Source organism: Teleopsis dalmanni, chromosome 2 (genome assembly GCF_002237135.1).
Source record: "Teleopsis dalmanni isolate 2A chromosome 2, ASM223713v2, whole genome shotgun sequence".
NCBI classification, from domain to species: Eukaryota; Metazoa; Arthropoda; class Insecta; order Diptera; family Diopsidae; genus Teleopsis; species Teleopsis dalmanni.
Window position 1 is genome coordinate 16,242,273 of NC_051847.1, and position 13,373 is coordinate 16,255,645.

The following is a 13,373-nucleotide window of genomic DNA, read 5'->3' on the forward strand; positions in this document are numbered from 1 at the left end:
CCTGAAATATTGGTTTCATAGTCCTGGTTTGATAACACTGATATAAATTGAACAACAATATTTGATTTGTCCCCACTGGATTCATTTTTGTAGCATTATGCAAAAGACGATTTATGTGGACGATTCCCAGACTCTTAAAGCTTTACACATGAACATTCACTTATAGACATTCGGTCTGGTAAATATAGAGTTAGGTCTAAATTGCAAATTTTGAAAACCCCATTGGTAAATATCTAATGGAAACATAAAGATTCTTTCTATATACATGATTAACTTATAATCACACTATACTCTGAAAATAAGCGTTATGTGGTGTTTTTTTTTAAATATTTGAAAATAAGTGTTACCTACTATTGACTAACAATTACTAAAGCATGAAAAATGTTATGTATAAAAGCACAAATAAATTTATTTATCTCATCGATTCATTATTTCTTTTCAACTTAAATAGACTTTAAAGTTAAAGAGACTTCAGTTTGTCAAATACTTGCTATCACATAACATTTTTAAAATTTTCTAACTAATGGTAGAATGTTGTATCCGCTAAAGTTCTTCAAAGAAACTTCTTACTGAATTAAGTATTTTCGTTTCTAAGTGTAGTTTTATGCTGTTTTAAGACCGAGGTAAATGCATATCCTTTATTTTTTAATGGGCTCTTATTAAAGTCTGTCAACAGTAAACAGAAAAAATGCATTCCGCAATTTCTGCAGTTAAATTAATTTTAAACAGGAGAAAGTTTTTCAAAAATGCTTTCAATTGATGGAAATAGTTTTCAAAATATATGTTGATGTAGTTTTGAAGTTAAAAGCTGAAGTTGAAGTTGAAAAAAGAAGTTGAAGTTAAAAAAGTGAAAATGTGGTATAACTTTTCTGTAATCAAAAGTTAAAAGTTGAAGAAGTTTCCTAGCAAAATTCTTAATAACATGCGTTTCGCACAACTCACATAAAGGATGAGGTTAAAATTATTTCTAATAAAAGGATATCAAAGTTTTGTGCATCAAGAAGGACATCTCGCTGTCGTTGTATATGTATCCGTTGCAACAGAATGATGGGTATTCATATGCAATATGTTGCATAAATGAAATTCTTCATTGTTTATGCCATATATAATATGTTAATCTCGGTCATGATAAAGAAAAGTTATAAGAAAAAAACGAAAAGATTGTGAAACATAATAGAATTCTTGTCAAAAGCTACTTAAAAAGGATATTCTCTAAAATAATACTATTTTATTTAGATATAGTAAATCTTAACACGCAGTGTATTAGTTTAGTAAGTTGGAGAGTTTTTGACTCAAATACTTGTACATTTATATATTATATATTAGTGTGTATAAATTCATTGCTCCTAATTAAATAAAGTCTTAATTACTATGTTTAAACATATATCAACGAATTCTATTTTTGTTGCATATACTACTTATGTCTTTAAAAGTGTTTTTCATTATAGTCATATAAATATATATAGTATACTTTTAGTAACTATTAATAATAATTACTTCGTGTGCAATTAAGATATGTAAGATACTTTTTGTTAAAAACATATATTTCATACTTCAACTATTCGCATATGTGTTAGAAAATAGTACTTTACACATATTTTCAAATTTTAAGCTCCAAATTAATTCCATTTCTATTTTTCAACGAAATTCCATAAAACACTCATTTGTGCAATGTGCTGTGTAATGCTTGAAAACATTTATCAAAATCAGCTTTCCTCTAAAGAAAGCAAGTACACACTTAAACACAATTTCGAACCAAGAATACATATGAAGACATTATAAACATATTACAAAGCAATATCCTGGCAGCAAATATACAAGTTATTGCACAGTAAAAAGTCCTTAACTTCAGTCATTCATCACTGCTGTTCACAGATTATACCTATACATTTATATATAAATTATTTATTTATATGTATTTACAACATATACGAGTATTATGTGCCAATACACGGTATACACAATATATATTATATAAGCATAAAAAGTTTTATGCTAAGCAACTTAAAACAAAACTGGAGAGATTTTTACAATATCCTTGAAAGTTCTAAATACAAATTACACTTCCGACACATCAAAAGGGAGCTGAGGCTGTAGCGCTGCTAAAGTAAATAAAGTAAAGTTGTCAGTAGCAGTGCTGACAAGCGGAATTATAAGGAATTTTATAACTGACAAATCGTAAAGGAGCAAGACGTAAGCAAGCAAATAAAAGAGTTGATTTTAAATTTTAATGCAACTGAAATTCAAATTGGAAAACTTCTTTAGGGCATTTTTCGACATTTTCTTATATAGTCACTATAGCTGCTACAGTGTAACCAGGATACTTTTCAGCAAAATTGGAAATCTCTCTCACTCCACTATACTCATATTATATCTTTTTTGAACGTGAAAATAAATGAAAATATCTTTTCTTCAAATATTTCTACATAAGTTATAACAAATAAATAAACTATAAAAGTGAAATAAAAAATAAGAGAAAATTTATAAAAAAATTTCAAAATAATTTAATAAAAGTAACACAAAAAAAATTTAGGTCTGTGGAATAAGGGAAATTTAAGTAACTCTTTGTAATAAATTAATATATATAATATAATATATATGCCATTCAATCCCACCACAACAAAAAACCTCAAGTTATTTTGGAATAAGTTACCCTCGGCTTACTCCTCTCAACACTGAAAATGTTGTTAGCCGACATTTTTGTGTGATTACATTTACCGTTTTTTTTTTTTGGTGCTGCCAGCTGGCACTTTCATATACTCAGCGTTTTCCACTCATTTTTCATACTGCTTAAAGGTACTTTATTTTACCAATAGATTTGGTAAAATATAAAATAAAAATTATATTTGATAAAATATAATTTTATTTTAATATATGAAAATTAGTCAAATTTAAAATATGGTTTGGTCCAAGATAATTGAGGAATTGAAAGTCTGATGTTAATATTTATGCAGATATAGTATTTTTTAAACAGAAATTTACAATTCTCATTTAGTTTACCTAAAATGTAATATAGAAGTAGTTAACAATATTGACAACTATAATTTTATTTTAATTTGAGAGAAATTGGTAAAGCAGAAATTGGGTTTAATTCGAAATATTAGACGGATTGAATTACTAACGTTAATGTTTATGCTTAAGCTGTATTGTGTTAAACGAAGATTATTGATGGGGGGAGTATAAATTTGCAATTCTCATTTAGTTTACCTATAACGTAATATGAAATCATCAGAAAAGCGTAATTTTATTTTAATGTAACAAAATTTATGGAACGTAAAGTTGAAACCAACTTTCGTCGTTTTTGAGGAATCTAAGATTTTTCCATTAGGTTTTGTGTTATATTTATTGTTACAATGCTGAACATTTTTTCTTTATTTTTATCAAAGAAATAAATAAATGCTAAACTTAAATAGTGTGAGAGAGTATTCTCCCATTTAAAGCAATTTAGTAATTGTGTTTTTTTTTTTTTATTTGAATTTAGTTTCTGTATGGTCTTTGTATGGAAGAAATGTAATTGTCTCTAATACAGTATTGTTGTTCTTCAGTAGTTTAGGAATATCATTACGTAGTAGTATATAACACTAACAGTACTGTATATATAATTCAAATTTTTGAAGAAGCAAGTATATAAATATTCTCTTCACTATAAATCAGTTGAAAAGTAGAATGAAAATTTAATATATTCCTTCAATGTTCTGTAAAATGTTCGTTTTGGCCCTAGACCAACTGTAAACACGTGCTGTGAATAAATCAGTATATAAATAAAATTTTTAACAGTATTCCGTTCACAAAAAAATTATTAAAATTTATTTTAATACATTATATAAATATTTATTTATATATTTAACTAAATAAAATTGTTGGAAAAATCATCTAAATAAGATTGCGCATTAGAGATATTATTTTCAAAAAGTGTTTAAAAATCGGACGAAATCATAAACGACACTACTATAAGAAATAGGTAGGAATTAGTTAGAGAAATAAGACTTCCAATTAAACTCTTATAGAGCAGTAATTTTAAGTTCAAAAAGTGCTCATTCAATTACCGTAATCATAGCAATAAAACAAAACTCAACCTTACTTACATAAATAAGCCATTTTAGCACAAATTCCTTTGCAAAAGATAAAATGTGCACCCGTCTGCAGTGCACATGAAACTGAATCATTACGCAGAAAACACAATTTTATGAAAGAACAACACAAATAGAGCAATTTTTCCTTTTATCTGCTGAAATGTAAATATGTACGAGTACACAGAAAACAATATATACACATAATGTTGCATATATATATGAGCAGAGCTATCCTTGTATTTATTCGTACTCAGCCGTTTCATGCATATTAACATAGTAAGTTGATATGATGGAGAATAAAATAAAACTTTTGCTACGAGCACCAATCAAATAAAGTTAAAGAAACCTTTAGTGATAAAAATCATAAGAGTGTAGATAAGTAGCAATGGTGCAAAAAAGAACTGTGAAGAAGAGCCGAGGAAAGGGGGTATAAGTATCTGCGTATTACAATCAGAATCATATTTATGGCATTTATGCCGCAATTTAACACTGTACAAAGCATAAAACCCTTTTCAGAATATTAAAATAAAAGAAATATACATCATAAAAACAATGTGAAGGACATGAAGAAAAGAAAAAATAGAATCTCATTTTATGGCTTATCTCTAACAGCGGGCACCCTATGGGTAAAAGTACATTAGTTTGGTTTAAACGACGTTTGCTTTGATCAAAGAAAACAGACGTAGGCGCTCACAAATTAACATTGAATAATGCGACTGGCTTAAGCTATGGAAATGGGTTCGTGCTCTTGTAATAAAATATTACAGAAGTTATAAATATCATTTAAAAGTCATGTAAATAAAAACAATGTGACTATGAAAACCCATTTACCACATTTTTTTTTTTGTTTGAACGAAAACTCAAGAGTTTCTGTAAAATTCCTACTATGGGTTGGAATAAAATATTATAGACTGTCATCGATAGGAACAGACATGATTTATTTTTAATATAAACAAGCATCGTTCGCATTTTTTCCAAAAAAAAATACTGAATATATGAACTGATGTACTTTTCGTAATAATAATAATCAAGAGAATCAAGAAACTTGGCAATACCCTATTGAATAATATAAAAATACAAGCAGAGAGCACTGATACATGTATAAAAGGAGTATCTAGGATGGTATTTCAAATCGAATAAAGAAAAAAAGATCTTTATTATTAGTTTAAGACTACAATTTACAGACAAACTTTGACTTGAAGAAATACTCTAAGCTACCGAAGGTGGTACAATAAAGCAGTAACTGGCAGTGTAAGCCCACAAGGTTAGGGTTAGATTATACCGGCAATCTCTAGTAGATCCATTTAGACCTATTGGACCATTGTGTTACCGTATTTAGTCGCCGCCATGCATGAGCTAAGCAAAAACATAGTAGATGAGAGGTAGAGTCTTCCCATCTTTTGTTAAAAATTTCAGTACAAAAAGAACTCAGCAACATTTTGCAGTAACCCCACAAACTTAATAAAAATTATAGTGACTTAATTGTATTGGTCAATGACAAGCAGAACAATTTCTCATCTCTTCAAGGCGAATATCAAATCGCTAAGTAGGTAAAACTGATAACTTTACAATTCATTGGTACTATAGGAATATTTAAATAAGTTTTAAGACTGACTTTAAGTTCTAACAGTAGAAAAGCATTTATAAACACAACCATGGTTTTTTTTAATAAAAACTAAATGCACATCCTTTTAATTTAAGTTATGAGTGAGAACATACAGAACGTAACTATAATTAATCATTTTTCTTTACATTTTCAGGTAATTATCAGTTAACAAGTAATAAAAAATTTGAGTAAGTAATGCTTTTAAAAATTAAGACATTAATTAAATTAATTGCCTGTCATCATTTATTCGGTGTTTCTTTAGCGTAAGAATTGTTTAGTATATCCTTTTAATTTATAACAAATGTCAACTTCACTTTGTATTTTTATAATGAAGAAAACAACTCATAAAATTATTTATACTTTATCAATATGCTAATTTAAGAATACCACAATATTAGATAGTCTATTTAAAATAAAAATAACAGCTTTAATTTACACTCTACACCTTTCTAAAACGAAACAACTGATAGAGTATGCAAATGATTTATGAGAAAAGCAAACGGAAAGACTAAAAGTGGCAATGTATAAGCACTTCCTGCCACATATGGTGGGAAGTTGAAGGGAAATATTCTTAGTGCCACCACAACATGCAATTACTTGCTCTATTCAAGACAAGTAATAAAGTCATTGAGGTAAAAGGTAAACAAGTGATTAAAATTGCCAACAAAAGGACCAATCTACGCATGCTTACGCACGAGTGTAGGTAGTTATCTTTCCAGACATTACTTTTTCATTATTCCTAATGCTCAAAGGAAAACAGAGCAGATGCGAATTAAGTAATGTATACAGTGCTCGAGTCTAATTGCACTCAAATGCAAGCACTGCAATTATGTGGCATTTGAAAAGTGTGTTTTGCTATAAGGACAAACTCAATGCCAGAATTTATGAGCGCTTACGTATGGATACTTGTTAGTACTTTTCATTGTCTACAATTCAATGTATATCTTGAATTATATAGACTCAATAACAAATGGTTAAGTTTCAATAATAAAAGTATGCTTATAATATAAACAAAAGTCATTTTCCTAAATGTCATTTATGAAATACAAACGTAATAACTTTACAATTTCATCTTTATCCTAAACACTTTCAGAATATAATCAGATTTTTTTTGAAAGTGGAGCACTCTTACCCTTAAATGCCAAACACTTGTTGATATATAAACGTGTACATTCTCTACTTTAATTATAGCTGTACTATGTATATTCTGTATATTTATGTTTGAAGCAAGTTACTGCAAAATTGCTGAGTAACGACACAAATTCTTAGTATAAAATGGCGTAGTACCTATTGCAGTAAATCAAGTTATGCATTCATCAATGTCAAACTCTTGTTTGCTCTAAGTTTTTCTTTCATTTGAGTTATAAAATATGTGAATGACATTTTGCATGCATTTTTTTTCTTCATTAGGTCTTACTGTAGTTATATTACATAAATATTGTTTATATAAGTATGCTTTCATTGTATTTTCTTTTTAATTTTTATTATATCTATTAAAGCGTCTTTATGTAATCACAAAATATTATCATTATATAAGCATAAATATATATATAAATGTATATATACAATTTGTATATAATATATAATAACAATATATACACTAATAAGTACATACTAATGCATTTGATAACATGAAAACATGTACAACAGTGCGTATGAGTATTTTTCTTTTAAATGTTTATTTTTTCTGAACTAGCAAATGTAATAGAATTTTATTTATTTATTTTGATAATTTGTTAACAAAATCTGAATTATGAAATTGCACTAATATCAAGCATATTGCAATATGTTATGATTCTGCGTTCAATGATTTTTTTTAATCCGTGAAACAAGTTATACAATAAATTGTACTTGGAGAAATATACTGAACACATTAAAAAAGCACAGTTTTTACTCCTCAACATTAGAATAATAGTTATGATATGTCTTAATATATCGTATATAATTAAATGTATTACTGCCAATAACTGTAGCTACAATTGAAAACAGACTACTGAGACAGATTTTACTCGCATGAATACTAGTATTATATTATGCGGAATTAATAAATTTAAATCAAGCAAAAAAGAGTTCAGATTTTCACAAATCCAAAAAAAACATATTTTTAAAAATAGTTTCATAACTTTTAAAATAACATCAAAGTTACATCTGTTAAATAAGTTAAATAATATTCCTTCCATGTTATAGAATTTCGTAACTACAATAACAAAATTCACACAAAACAAAACTTAAGGCTCCTTTTAATTGAAGCTATACTTTAAAGTAAACAAACCAATTATTTTCCTTTATTCAAATTCAATTAATAATAGAACTTAGGCTTATTATATCTCAGACAGCCCTTAAACAAATCACAGCAATATTTAAATAGTCCATTGACAAGGACTATTTGTGCACCCGCACAGATGTCCTTATGTTTCGCCTTACTGAAGGAGTGCAAAGTTAGTGACTACAAAAATTAATGAGTAAAAGTAAATGGGCAAAAACTGCCTTCTTGCAAAATCCTTAAAAACCCTTTTAAGGCAAACAGTATTTAAGAGTAAAGAATATTAAAATGTTAATTAATAAAACATTATAAATATAAATTATTCAAGCGCAAAATACAAGCATTCGATATGATAATCACTCGACTTTAGCAGTGGGCAGTGTGAAAGACAACAGTGGTAGTCTGTCAGAATTATATTAAGAATTCAAGAGCATTTCGTTGAACGTAATTTGATTAGATTAAAAGGAAAATTGTTCGGTTGAAAATGAAACTCATATACAATTTATACTGCTCTAAATATTTGATAAGATACTCTTATTAAATTTATTTATTAAAAGCTTTAAAATTAATCCCATCATGCCTCCTTTTTCTCATAAACAAGCAAATGTTAAATGTAAATGTTAACTTGCGTTAAATCCGCTTATGTGAGGGGATTTCTATTAACAAATAGATTAACTTAAACAATTATAATGGACTTATTTGCTACTTCATATAAAATTCTGCAAAATCTCAATTCTTAGCTTAACTTTTTTTCACTTGATTTTATTTCCTATTTTCCAATTTGGCTTATAGGAATATCGATATTTCTGAAAAAAGAAAGAATTTGTTCATTCCGATTTGATGGTTTTTGCTTTTGTTTTTGCCATCTGCTTAATCTGCTTCATAAAAACTTTTCCCATCATACACACATGTCAGTTTGACATTTGTTTTTCTTTATCCTTCATTCTTCACTCTTTAGTCAACTCCATTCTTTCACGTACTTCCTGTTTATTATTTATGTCTACCCAATAAAATGTTTTTACTGCGTTGCTTTAAGGTTGCGCTTCACTTTTGGCTTAACACACTGAAGTTCTCAATAAATTCGTTGTCATTTACCGGAAACTTTGTTTCTAATGTTTTTCTTTTGGTTTGAAGGTCGTTACTTGCCTTTGGCCTATTTTGCTTGACGATTAAAAGTTGTTTTCTTGAGGTTTTCATGACATTTTAACTTCTTTAAATGTTTACAATTACGGAATAGAATCAAAAGAGGCCAGAAATGAAATATTCAGCGTTTCTTCATAAGAAAAATGGAGAAAATTATAATGCAAGAAAAAAACACGAACAAAAACAGGAAATACTTTTTCTTAAATTGCCTGAATTACAGTTCCCGGGAGAGCTTGGTACCTTAAAAAATTGAGTTAATTTTCATTATTAATTTAATTGTTGAACTTTTTCTTACGTCTGCTTTGAGATTAAAGAACTCATTTTTTTCTTACATAAAAAGGTATTTTTTTAATATCTTAGGAATTATAAATTAGATTGAAATTATTTGGAGGGTAAAATCTAATTTGATGTTCGCAACTTGATAATCATTTATAAATAAATGTAATAATGAAATAATAAACTAAAATAAATTTATGAAAAGAAACCAAATTTATATAAAGAATTGCTGTAAAATTTTTACTCATGAAATGCATTTACCGATATATATCCAACTAAGGACTTGATTGATTGATTGCAAGTGGGTTCAAACAGACCAATATATATTTCAGTTCACTTACAAACCTTATCGACTCATTTTTTTAAAAAAGCTATAGATTTAAAAAGAGAAAGGCGTCGCACGAATATTATTTGAATATTAAACCAAAAATATGGACAATTTTTTTTTAGATTATACTTCAACGTCCTACGTCCTAGGAAGGAAAATTTTCAAATAATTCAATTATAGAAATATACTTTTGTTCTTCTTAGTAGTAAGTATTGCAAAATACACACAAATTTTAAAATCCATTAAATCACAAAAAAAATTATTTTATAAATATCAGCACTATAAACTTCAATACATGCTATATATATGTATATAATAATTCCATATATCTAATTATTCAAATAAGTTTTACACTTCTCTCTAGTGTAGCGTTAGTCTAATTAGTATCATAACTACAAGAAACAACTACATTCTGACATTCTCCATATAAGACGACTCCTTTCTCTAGAAGAGGGCTATCAAAGCATTGTATGAAACTCAATAAATTATTAAAACTAAATTTAACATTATAACCGTATTTTTATTTTTCTCCAAAACAAGTATGAATGCATGTATTTGTTTCTGCGCCCCTTCAATGTGTACATTAATTTGTATTGGGCAGTGATTGCATCTATTCTGGACAACCCATGGCTCAAGTGTAACAGTCTAGTTTGTATAATATATTAACAACAAGTAAAAGCTATATATAGTCTGACTTCGTCTAGATTAAGCGATTTCATTGTCTAGGAGTTCATTTACCCAGCTATCCAGTAGAGATAAGAAAGTTAGACTGATTAGTTCAACTTAATTTCATCTAAATGATTTATAGAAGCTAGCATATATAATTATGATTTGAGCAACAGTTAACCTGACAAAATGATTTCATCAAATAATATTTGTATTGTGAGTCATTATTCTTTCTTTCATTAAGAATTCATGAGGTGTTAATATACAATGTGCTTATTAGAAGGAAAAAGTAACTAAATATATTTTATATCTATTGAACAATATAAAAGAATCTTTTTTTGACTTTCGGTGACAACACATATCAAGCTTTGGTCTTCACAGATTTTTTACTTCATCAGAAGCTGATATTAGAAAACGTAATTATAATTCTTAAGTTCAGCGAAGGCTTGTATTTGGGTTTAAAATTTTACATGGGACTGTAGAAGTTATCCAGTTTGGTAAATAAAAACTTTTGTCAATATTTTAAAATAATTCTGCACTATTTTTATGTTGAAGCACTTACCAAGATGATGTGACCTGTTTCTAGACCGATTTCAGCATGACCTTATAGACCAGAATTTCGCGCTCATAACACTTCTAACAATACGATCTGAATAACGAGCACTTTTCTCTCGTTTATATGAGGAGTTGTAACTGCTTATATGAGATTAATGAGGAATCGTATCCTCTAAAAATTCTATGTCTAGATCGTTAGTGTGCAATTGCAGTAATTGTTGACACTGACTCATTAATAGATTTCTCTTCTCAGTCTTAATCCAATTTGTACAGATTCTTAAGCATCAACCTAATTTATGAGAATGCTGTTTATATTATACGAGACAGGTGTTTCCACTGTCACTGTCATTTAATTATTGTTGTATAATGTATAATTGTTGTAAATAAACATTCAATACATGTATTCATGGACATAATTTTATTTAATGAACCAATAATAATACCAACTTTAGCTTCGTTTTATTGAAATGTTAATGTTGAATACATAAAAATGTATAATATATTCAAATAAGGATATCTTCAGATTATGCTATTTTTAGAATCTGAAGTGTACAATAAACCATATTTCATGTCAAACATAACAGAATTTTACTGAATTTGGATTAAGTCAGCCCTTTTTAATCAGTTGCGCATTTATCTTGTCAACACCCACGGACTCTCATGTTGCAGACAAGCTTATAATCTTAAAGATACAAATGATGAAGTTATCAAAGCACAAAATTACGTTAACTGAGCAAAGCCGAACGAAGTATGTTGGAAGGAATGAAATATGTGACAGGTTTTAATATAAATAAAAATTTCATTATAAGATACCAATGCATACTATACGGTGAAAGAAAAAGGAGAGAAATAAAAGTTCAATATCTCATCAACTTTATTGTTAAAAAATTGACTTAATTTCAATGAAAAACATTTTTATTGGAAAAGAAAATAAAACTCAAATTTCGAAGCATGTCTTATAAATTTTTAAATTTACTTTCTGCCCCATAAATGCGGTAAACAGGAAAATATAAAATGTGGAGAAAAGCAAAAAAAATATAACGAAAAGTAAAATTGAGATCCTTGCACAGCTCGAGGAAGCTTAGCCTCCATGCCGACGTCGGATTTTGTTGTTGTTTCCTTTTATTGGGCTTGTAGTGACGTCTGTGGCAAGTGAAAAAATTTGGCCTCAAATGTTGACGAATTTTTATTGCGATATCGCCACATACATACATAATGTGAGATTGTATTAAATGTGATGCGATGTGATGTGATGTGGCTTCGGTGTTGGTGGCGCTGGTTTTCCGCATTTTTGTTGGATTTGACTAGTGATGCGATGTGATGTATGCTGATGAGGTGCTTCATTTCGTTTATGGCGTATTTGCATTAAAAATCAGCCTAAATCAGGTGACATTTTTATGGCTTAAGTTACCTTTTACCGGTAAATTGTGTGCAAAAGCGCAGAAATGTGTTTTTGTGCCGTGCTCCGCTGATAATGTCGCTTATGTATATTGTATACTATTTAGAAAGATACACAAACACATTTTACAGAATATATACAATACAAATTTATACATTTCAAACTTTCTCCTATGCTGTATGTTGTGCCGCAATTCATTAAATTAAAGCATAGCAAATGCTAAAACTGTTGTGAAAAAAAAATTAATGTAAAAAATAAATATTATTCTAAGCAATATAAAACATGAGTTTGCATAATTCACGAAGCGGAAATTTTTCAGCAAATATGTCTGGTCCTTTCAAATAGAAAAATTTTCTGCTGATATATAAGGAAATCGTAATAAAAAATAACTGAATGTTTACAATTACGCTTAGGATAGGATATTAAATAAATAATTATATTCAAACAAGTCAGGCAAAACTTTAGATATATAATAATTTATAAATTGGCATTAAAAAAATTTTAAGAATATATATTACAGCTTAATTGACTAATGATTATAAAGTGAATAACTTTATTTTAGCCAATTACGATGTCTTGGATAATATCTTGGATGATATCTTGGATGAATAGGGAATAAAGTTCTCCTTGTTGCTGATTTTTGTGAAAAAACTCTTTAATACTTTGAACCCTCAGCTCTTCAAATCAACCAACTATGGCATTGCTTATTATGTTTACTAATTATCCATACTCATATTACATCGGTCTATTTCTTATTTCTTTCTCTATTTCTCCCATTTATTCTATTCTCTTAGTAATGATTGTTCAGCAGAAATTATTAAACATGTGTAGGTATATCGAAAAATTTCTCTATCTGCGATTAACAATCCCAACATTTAGTCATCATTTATTTAATTTCAAAAAAAGATCTCTTTCACGATTATACAGTGTTCGCTCGGATACGTCAAATAATTAAGCACGAAATTTGTTCGCTTTTAAGAAATTTATATAAAGTGGCAGTTCTTGGTAACTTGGCAACTTTATGTAAAAAAAAAACGAGCTTATACAGCGCTGACACAGATTCT